The 9,423-nt window shown below is 41.6% G+C and overlaps 1 pseudogene; it reads left to right on the forward strand.

Annotated features, from left to right (window-relative positions):
• The first annotated feature begins 3,317 nt into the window (after window positions 1-3,317).
• On the forward strand, window positions 3,318-7,539 carry LOC123402370 (annotated as a pseudogene).
• Window positions 7,540-9,423: the final 1,884 nt, after the last annotated feature.

The raw sequence follows: 9,423 nt of genomic DNA on the forward strand, positions 1-9,423 counted from the left end.
GGTTCGACGAGCCTCAGGTGGACGAGCCTTCGACCCACGAGACTCGTGTCCCAGAGGCTTCGTTCCAGGCGACTCCGGAGTAAAGCAGGGATGAGGGTACGTCCCAAGAGACCCGGTGGGATACTTGGGCTGAGCCAAGTGGTCATGCTGGTAGCGACGAGGAGCTGGGTGAGGGGGCTACCGTCTACGAGCATGGTAGTTCGGGGCTCCCGCTCGTGCCGGCGACCCCCGATTAGGCCAAATGGGGACAAGTAAGTTAATTTACTCTTATTTAACCTTTTGCCTTCGCGTTTTCTGAAATATCTAATGTTTTGGCTTTAATTTGTCATACCGTAGGGGTTGGATTGTTGCCAAGGGTGTCCGCAAGCCCAACAACGTCCTTGGTGTGCTTTGCCGTAAAAACTTCCCAGGGTTTGTTACGTTGCCCGATCGGGAGCGAGAGGTAGGAATGACCTGGGAGCACTACTTGGGTGCCCCGACCCCATCAGAGGTGGAGATCGACGGTGTTTTGTGCCACATGAGGGCCGACATGGTGATCTGACAGTTCTGGGTAATTTGTCCTTCACACAATTATAAATCAACCATAGCTATTTATTGTACTAATCGGTGTTGTCTCGTTTGCAGACCTACTACAAGTGTGAGGAGGGATACGAGGAGGACGCGGCAAAGGTTATCGAAACCGAATGTTGCTTCCTACTTCAGAACTTTCGGCAGAAGGCTCGGGTGCAGGCTGTTCGAGACTACTATGCCACGCGGCGTATTAGGATTGACAAGGCGAAGTGCCGTGATGCTAAGATGGAGAAGGAGCATTACATGAAGGTAATTACATATTATTAAGGCTTTGTGGTTAGTTTCCTTGATTTGGTTCTTACACGCTCAAATTTCTCTTTATTAACTTAGGTGCCCCCGAGATAGTGTGTGGATAAGATGGATTGTTGGGAGGTCTTGGTGGATCAGTGGTGCTCCGAAACGTGGGAGGCCAGCCACAACAATGCCAAGGAGAGGCGTGGCAAAATGGTTGGTGTGCCACACCATCAAGAGAGCGTCAACTTAATCCAATTTGGCGAGAACTGGGTATGTGGTTTGCTTCATGCCTCATGCAATTCATTCTTAATGCTATCTTGAGCCCTTTACTAATACAATTTTCCTCCCTCTCTCTTTTAGGCGCGTCACAATAAGATGGAGGTGCCATGGCTCGATCGCAATTGGAGACGGCCTTATACGTTGTCCTAGCACTCTCCGGCAGATAAAGGCACGCCAAACAAGCTCCTGTCCGGAGATAACACGTCGTCCACGGCCAGTCGAGCTCGCCATCGAGGTTAGTTTAATGGACTCAACTATCTGTCCGCATTATGTTATGCGTTGGAACCAATATGATTACATTGCTAACAATGAGTTGTGTTGAAGGCTGCTATTCAGAAAGAGAGAGAGGCAATGCAGGCGGCTATGGCGGAGAAGGATAAGGAGATTAGGGAGCTGGAGGAGAGGACGACTTCAGTGGTGGAGGCGGAGAGGGCACGGAATGATGCGTCTAACAGGGCCATATATGAGCTCTTTGTGGTAAGTTTCTTCTTCATGTTATTTCAAATCTTGCATTTGAATGTCCGTTTCATTAATAAATAAAAAGTTTGACTTGTCGAAACCAAATGTACAGTCTATGTGCGAGAAGAGCGACCAAGTCCCTCCGCCGATGCTAGTCATTAACGTGGTGGGGACGGTGAGTTTCATTTCAGTGCAGTGATCTTAAGAGTGTCCTCATGCTAACGACACATTGCAAACGATGTTTGGTGCAGAATATCTCCCGAAACGCATCGCACGACCCTTCTACGGTGGAGCCTTCTCCAGGGCAGCCTTCTCGAGGTGAAACAAGCCAGAGCCATCGTGCTTCACCGCCGTGAGGACGATAATGGTATTTTATTTCTAGTGTTTTAATAAAAATTAGATAGAGTTCCATCTAAATGGCATAATTAGCTTAGTTAGCTCCAAAATGGCTTAATAAGCATAGTTTGCTCCGGAATGGCTTAAAAAGCCTAGTTAGCTCCAAAATGGCTTAATAAGCTTATTTAGCTTCAAAATGACCTATTTAATAAAAAATGACCTATAGTTCGCTAAGTTCTCTCCTAAATGACATAATAAGGCTTACGTAGCTGCAAGATGACCTATTCCCCCTAACTTAGGTATTAAATGGCCTATAATTAGCCTAGCTAGATCCAAAATGGCTTAATAAGCATAGTTTGCTCCGGAATGACCTATTTTACCAAAGTTAGCTCCGAAACGACCTATAGTTAGCTAGGCTTCCACCTAAATGACATAATTAGCTTAGTTAGCTCCAAAATAGTCTATTTAATAAAACATGACCTATACTTAGCTAATTATCCTCGAAATGACATAATTAGCTCCAAAAAGGCATTCTTAGCTAATTTAGCCCGAAGAAGGGGACAAGAGGATGAGAAAGAGCAAAAATGAAAGGAAGGAAGAAGAAGAAGAAGAAGAGAAGAGGAAGAAGAGAAGGATGAGGATAAGAAGAAGGAGAAGGAGTAGAAGAAGGAGAAGGACCTCCTTCTCCTTCTTCTTCCTCCTTCTTCCTTCTTCCTCCTTCTCCTTCTCCTTCTCCTTTTCTTCTTCTTCTCCTCTTCCTTCTCCTTCTCCTCCTCCTCCTTATTCTTTTACTTCTTCTTCTCTTCTTGCTTCTTCTCTTTCTCTTCTTCTACGTAGCTTAGACTCATCCAAGAAAGACTAATTTGGCTAATTATCCTACAAAATGACATAATTAGCTTAGTTAGCTCCAAAATGACCTATTTAATAAAAAATGACCTATAGTTAGCTAAGTTCTCTCCTAAATGACATAATAAGGCTGACGAAGCTTCAAGATGACCTATTCCCCCTAACACTACAGGAATCAGCTATATTGATGATAGGTATAATCTTTGACGTCAGCAAATCGTCGGGGCAGACGGCAAATGGGAAGTTTGCCGTCCTGGGCAGACGGCAAAGAGTTACTATCGTCAAAAATCACGAAAAACAGACGTCAAAAAAAACCACACGGCAAAAAATAGTTTTGCCGTCAACTATTTGGGTAGATGACGGCAAAGGCAGGATTTTTGCCATCTACTTATGCTACGGATGACGGCAAAACAAGATGTCCACGCTCTTGTTAACTGACCCAAACGGCAGGCAGTTTTGCCGTCTTGGATTAGGAAGAGAAGACGACAAAAATTAGTCTTTGCCGTCAGTTCCGTCGTATAGAAGACGGCAAAGAGTAAAAACACAGCTGCCCTACCTCCCGCGAGTGGAAAGAGAACATACCGGATAAAAAAATGAGCGCAACAGCCCCTCCCTCTCGTGACTGGTGGTTCCCTCCTCTAGGGTTCACAGCGAGCCTCCCAGCCGCCGCCGTCGGGCCCTCCCCGGCCGCCGCCGCTAGTGCCCTCCCCGACGGCCGTCGTCCGTCTACGCGACAGGGCAGGAGGGTAGGCCACCTCCGGTCGGGTCTCCCTCTACCACACCTCCGGTCGGGCCTCCCTCCACCACCGCCAGTGCCCTCCCCAGCTGACGCCGCCGGTGCCCAGCCGCCGTCGGACCTCCCTACCACGGACCATGGCAGTGATATTTTGATTCCCATCTTCTCCACGGACCATGGCAGTGCTATTTTGATTCCCAAGGATCCCTATCACCGCCTCCTCAGCACCTCCCCCTTTTCACCTTTCCAAATCTCCAACAGATTCCAGTATTTTCTTGCAACAGAGACCGGTAGATCTATATCCCCTTCCTCCTGCAGGGTATGCAGTTCCTATCCAATTAAGCAGCGGAGGTGCAACATTCCCGTCGTCTCCATAACTTCCAGGTCTCTGCTGTTCACCACTACACGTCTTCCTAGTCGGTTCTTCAGACGTTGGCTGACCAGCACCGAGGTCCACAAGAAAAGCTCCACATGATTTATCAAGTAGCAGGTCTTCAGTTGATTGGTTCAATCCTGGAAGGTACATTTATTTCAGTTATTTGTTTATCACTGATCTTAGTTTTTTTGCGAGTGATCTTAGTTTATAGTAAAGTGGTTCTTGATTTTTTTGTATTACACCTCCCTTATTTAACAATGGAACTCGTGATTTATCAATTATTTATAGTAGAAGTGCATGTAGTCTTCATAGTTTGATTAATTCAGTGCTTGAACATATTTTTGTTTGAATTATTTGTTTGCCACTGATCTTTAACAATTATTCATCCTTTTGATATCATGTAATCATCAGTTTTGTGGTGTTATCCCAAAGCAAAGATCGATAAGATTTTTTTTCATTCTTCTTGGAACCATATATGAGTGACATATGTGCACACTTTCTTATTATTTGATTTTTTGTAACTTGCCGCTCGCTCAGTTACGACAAAACAATGATGATCCCCTGTTTGTGATAGTGATATCTCGAGTGTTGGAGTACTACTGAAGGGATCTATGCAGAGCAATTGAGCTCAGTGTTGTGATCTTCCATCATTAGCGATTTTGATATTTGACAAATATCGCTTGCTGGTACCGTGTGTGTTGGCCCTGACAGATCTGCAGCCCTCGATGTGGCCTCTATTTTCTATACCAGATTCTCCATGCAACCACTTTCTCAAGGTGTCCCTTGATTCTGCCCCACCCATCCAGGTTTTTGTTGAAGATGAAAGACAAGATAGTCCACAGATCAGGTTCGGTTTTGAAATCCAATGTTTTCAACTCATATGTTTCTAAGACAATTGCCACTATTTTTCTGCTGCATCTTTGTATTTTAATTTCTGCAATACAATATTTATCTTCCATGCAATCTAAGTTGTGTACATAACATACCCAAGAAGAATTAAAAAATGCAGTTCATCAAATTGTACACTCGCAATCTATAGTGTAGTAACATCTTTGAATATGAAATTTGTCATATTATTTATTCATATTGTTATCTTCTTTGGCATGTGGATGTTACTCTGAAAACCCACAAAAAAATACCGCAGCAACGCGCGGGGCATTATCTAGTTACTATGTTATCCATGCTCTTATTTGCATTTCTTTTTCCAAAATTCAGCAGCGATGGCGACTCTGCCCAGTTGGACTCTTCTGTTCCATCGCTTGCGGAAGCAGCAAAACCAGGTTTTAGGAAAGCTGAGAAACACAGCAAGAATGCTCTGCGGAGTGTATCAGAGCTTCACATTGGCGATGAGAAGCTGGCTGGCTCTAGCAAATTCGATATGGTAAGGAATATCTACCTAATGCACTACTATATATGTATATATTACCTCATCCTGTAATATGTCTACTGCTTTGTGTAGGACAAAGTGCTGAAAGGGTTCGGAGCTCGTCGTGCTTCCGGAGCTTCTAGTGGCACTAACATCCAGGCTGGTGATGTTCCTTTGAAGTCTTCAGAGATGTGCCCTTCCAAGATCACAATACCAGGAAAAAAGCTCCTTTGGATCTCACCTTGAAGACTACCCTGCAGTTTGTTTCATTATCTTCTGTGAAGTGGTCCGTATGCATTAGCTTCTCTTGCATTTCTTTCTAGTTTTCATTTAGAAAATGCACCCTTCCCAGAGAAATTTCATGAGTATCTTGATTTGGTGGCATAACTTAGATTGACACTCTGAAAATAAGATATGTAAATGGTATCTGTGAGTGAGTCATTTAGTCTCATTGGATGCTTACTGCACCTGCAATTTTTTTCCAGATATTTCAATTAGGTATTGATGTCTGTATGATCAAGTGCTCCAAGTGATATCATGTCTAGTACAACATACGGTCACTAGGAAAAATAATTGAAAATTACTTGCAAATTGAACCCTCTCTTCTTTGTTTAGTTTTGCTTAGATTTTCTGTCTCAAAGGCCCAAAGTATAATAACTCTTGCCTGGAACAGGTGTCACAATTTGAGTACAAGTTGTAGGGGCAGTGTTGCCGAGCCCCTTGCTCAGAGTTATAATGGTAGGCCTCAAAGTTCAGGACGCATGAGGCAAGAGAGCAACAAGTAATTCTTATTCTCAAAGGCACTGCAGTCATGGGTATATCCACAATCCATGTTACCTCCTCCCATCGTATCTGCTATGCTCTCATCAGCTGCACAAGGAGGTAATTACTAGACCTGCACTATTGTTTGCTTTTAAAGATAAAATATCCCCGTACTTTCGTGGATGTATCTCTTTATCTTTTCTCCTTCTGGCATGTAGAAGGAGAGTACATTGACAAAAGGTATCAGGATTGGGAAGATTCTTTTTAGAATCTTTACTACATGTTCCGGAAGAATCTGCTGAATATCTTCTATGGTATCTTCTTGGTCCTCAGAAATCGATCCTTCGTAATAATTTGATCAGTATATGGAAAATTTAACTGTTTTTGTACATGTACAAAGAATTCTGAACTCGTTAAGATTCCACATTTGTCTCATGATCACCTTCGCTTGCAGTTATATTTCATTTTCCTTGGAAGTATTGAATCTTTGGGTTTTACTAGACTGTTATTCTATGACTCACCCTCGTTCATCTTACTGAACATCACTTTTGTTACTGTAGTTTATACGACACAATTTGTTGCTCTATTTATCAGCGGAAACTGTTTGGAGAAGCATTCTGTAATGCCTACTTGTCACAATCTACACATGGCATGAGGTCACTACTACGGAAATAGGTGAGTCCTTCATCTTGTTTTTCCGACCTCATCATCGTTTTCACATTTCTATTTAAAATACCTATTAAAGTGCCACATTTCTGTTACGGACCAAAAATTATTTAAAATACCTATTAAAGTGCCACATTTCTGTTATGGACCAAAAATTATGTACATTACTGCCTGCAACTTCTAAGTTCTAATTATTTCAATTAAGTAGATCAACTTATTGGTTGAAAAGCACTCATTTCTTCATTTCTTCACGTAAAAGAGTATATTCTAGATTTCTTCATTTCCCTCTTTCATTTTTTGGGGACTTACGACATATGAGTTACAACATCATACTGGTTTCACATGTGAATAAAGCATCTTTAATACTTTTGTGATTAACCCAATGCTTATTCTATTTTTTTGCCCATTTTGCTGAAAGAAATATCTTTTTGGTTGTTGAAGTCAATTTTCTACCCTTATTTGGTACCATAATAGGAATGAAATATTGACTTGGTATATTGGTCTCTAGGGCATTGAATTGCTCCAAGCTAATCCAAGCTGTGTTGATTTAAATCTTTGTACTAGGTTAAAATATCATTGTCACTTAAAATCATATTGTGTGACCATGTGGCTGCATTGTTGCAGGGTGTTTGCTTTTCTATGCCCCTTTGCAAGGCTGAAGTAGAGGAGGCTACCGAAGACGACATGCTTGAGTTTTCAAAAATCCGAACACTCGACCTGGACCAGGTTCTATTTGATTCTTCAACTTTCCCTTATTTGCTTTAGACAGACTGCAGCTACCGGACTGACTGGGATTGTTTTCTATTGGATGGGCAGACACTTCATGTAGATGCTTTATATGAGTTTGACAATACCACACAGTCGCTCCTTATATACATGGATGTGCTATGGATTATGCTATATAAATAGATGTTCTATGAATTATGCTATATATATATATATGGATGTGCTATGGATTAAGGATGTTATACATATGATGTATGGATTATGGATGTGTTATATGTTGTATGGACTAAGGATGTTATATATGATGTATGGATTAAGGATGTTATATATATGATGTATGGATTACGGATGTGTTATGTACTGTATGGATTACGGATGTTATATATATGTTGTATGGATTATGTTATATTTATATATATGTTGTATGGATTATGTTATATATGTATATATATGCTGTATGAATTATGTTATATATATATATATGCTGTATGGATTATGTTATATATATACATTGTATATTTATGCTCTTTGCTGTCATGTTCATGACGGCAAAAAAATGTGGCGCCCTCAACATGTGGTTTGCCGTCTTGTGTAACTTCAGAAGACGGCAACAAATATTCCATATTTTGCTGTCATGTACGGGTGAGGAAGACGGCAAAAGGGCTAATGTCGACCGTTAGTTAGGCCGTTCCGTTTTCTGACCATTTTTTGCCGTCTACCACACAAGCTGACGGCAAAATAGTTTCACTGACGGCAAACATTTTGCCGTCTGCACTGCCGGACGCTGACGGCAAAGATACCCTTTGCGGGCGCATGGTCTGACGACATTATTTGCCAACATGGTCTCACGGCAAAATTTTTGCCGACTCAATTCGCTCTTTGCCCTCTGTTACATCTTGACGGCAAAATGCTCGATTCCTGTAGTGTAACTTAGGTATTAAATGACCTATAATTAGCATAGCTAGATCCAAAATGGCTTAATAAGCATAGTTTGCTCCGGAATAACGTATTTTACCAAAGTTAGCTCTGAAACAACCTATAGTTAGCTAGGCTTCCACCTAAATGACATAATTAGCTTAGTTAGCTCCAAAATGGTCTATGTAATAAAACATGACCTGTACTTAGCTAATTATCCCCAAAATGACATTATTAGCTCCAAAAAGGCGTTCTTAGCTAATTTAGCCCGAAGAAGGGGACAAGAGGAGAAGAAAGAGGAAAAATGAAAGGAAGGAAGAAGAAGAAGAAGAGAAGAAGAAGAAGAGAAGGAGGAGGATAAGAAGAAGGAGAAGAAGGAGGAGAAGAAGGAGAAGGAGCTCCTCCTTCTCCTTCTTCTTCCTCCTTCTCCTTCTCATTCTTATTTTCTTCTTCTTCTCCTCTTCCTTCTCCTCCTCCTCCTCCTCCACCTTCTTCTTTTACTTCTTCTTCTCTTTCTCTTCTTCTATGTAGCTTACACTCATCCAAGAAAGACTAAATTGGCTAATTATCCGAAAAAATGACAAAATTAGCTTAGTTAGCTCCAAAATGACCTATTTAATAAAAAATGACCTATAGTTCGCTAAGTTCTCTCCTAAATGACATAATAAGGCTTACGTAGCTGCAAGATGACCTATTCCCCCTAACTTAGGTATTAAATGGCCTATAATTAGCCTAGGTAGATCCAAAATGGCTTAATAAGCATAGTTTGCTCCGGAATGACCTATTTTACCCAAGTTAGCCCCGAAATGACCTATAGTTAGCTAGGCTTCCACCTAAATGACATAATTAGCTTAGTTAGCTCCAAAATGGTCTGTTTAATAAAACATGACCTATACTTAGCTAATTATCCTTGAAATGACATAATTAGCTCCAAAAAGGCATTCTTCACTAATTTAGCCCGAAGAAGGGGACAAGAGGAGAAGAAAGAGAAAAAATGAAAGGAAGGAAGAAGAAGAAGAAGAAGAGAAGAAGAAGAAGAGAAGGAGGAGGATAAGAAGAAGGAGAAGAAGGAGTAGAAGAAGGAGAAGGACCTCCTTCTCCTTCTTCTTCCTCCTTCCTTCGTCCTCCTTCTCCTTCTCCTTCTCCTTTTCT

The sequence above is a fragment of the Hordeum vulgare genome, chromosome 1H, assembly GCF_904849725.1.
Source record: "Hordeum vulgare subsp. vulgare chromosome 1H, MorexV3_pseudomolecules_assembly, whole genome shotgun sequence".
In the NCBI taxonomy this organism is placed as follows: Eukaryota; Viridiplantae; Streptophyta; class Magnoliopsida; order Poales; family Poaceae; genus Hordeum; species Hordeum vulgare.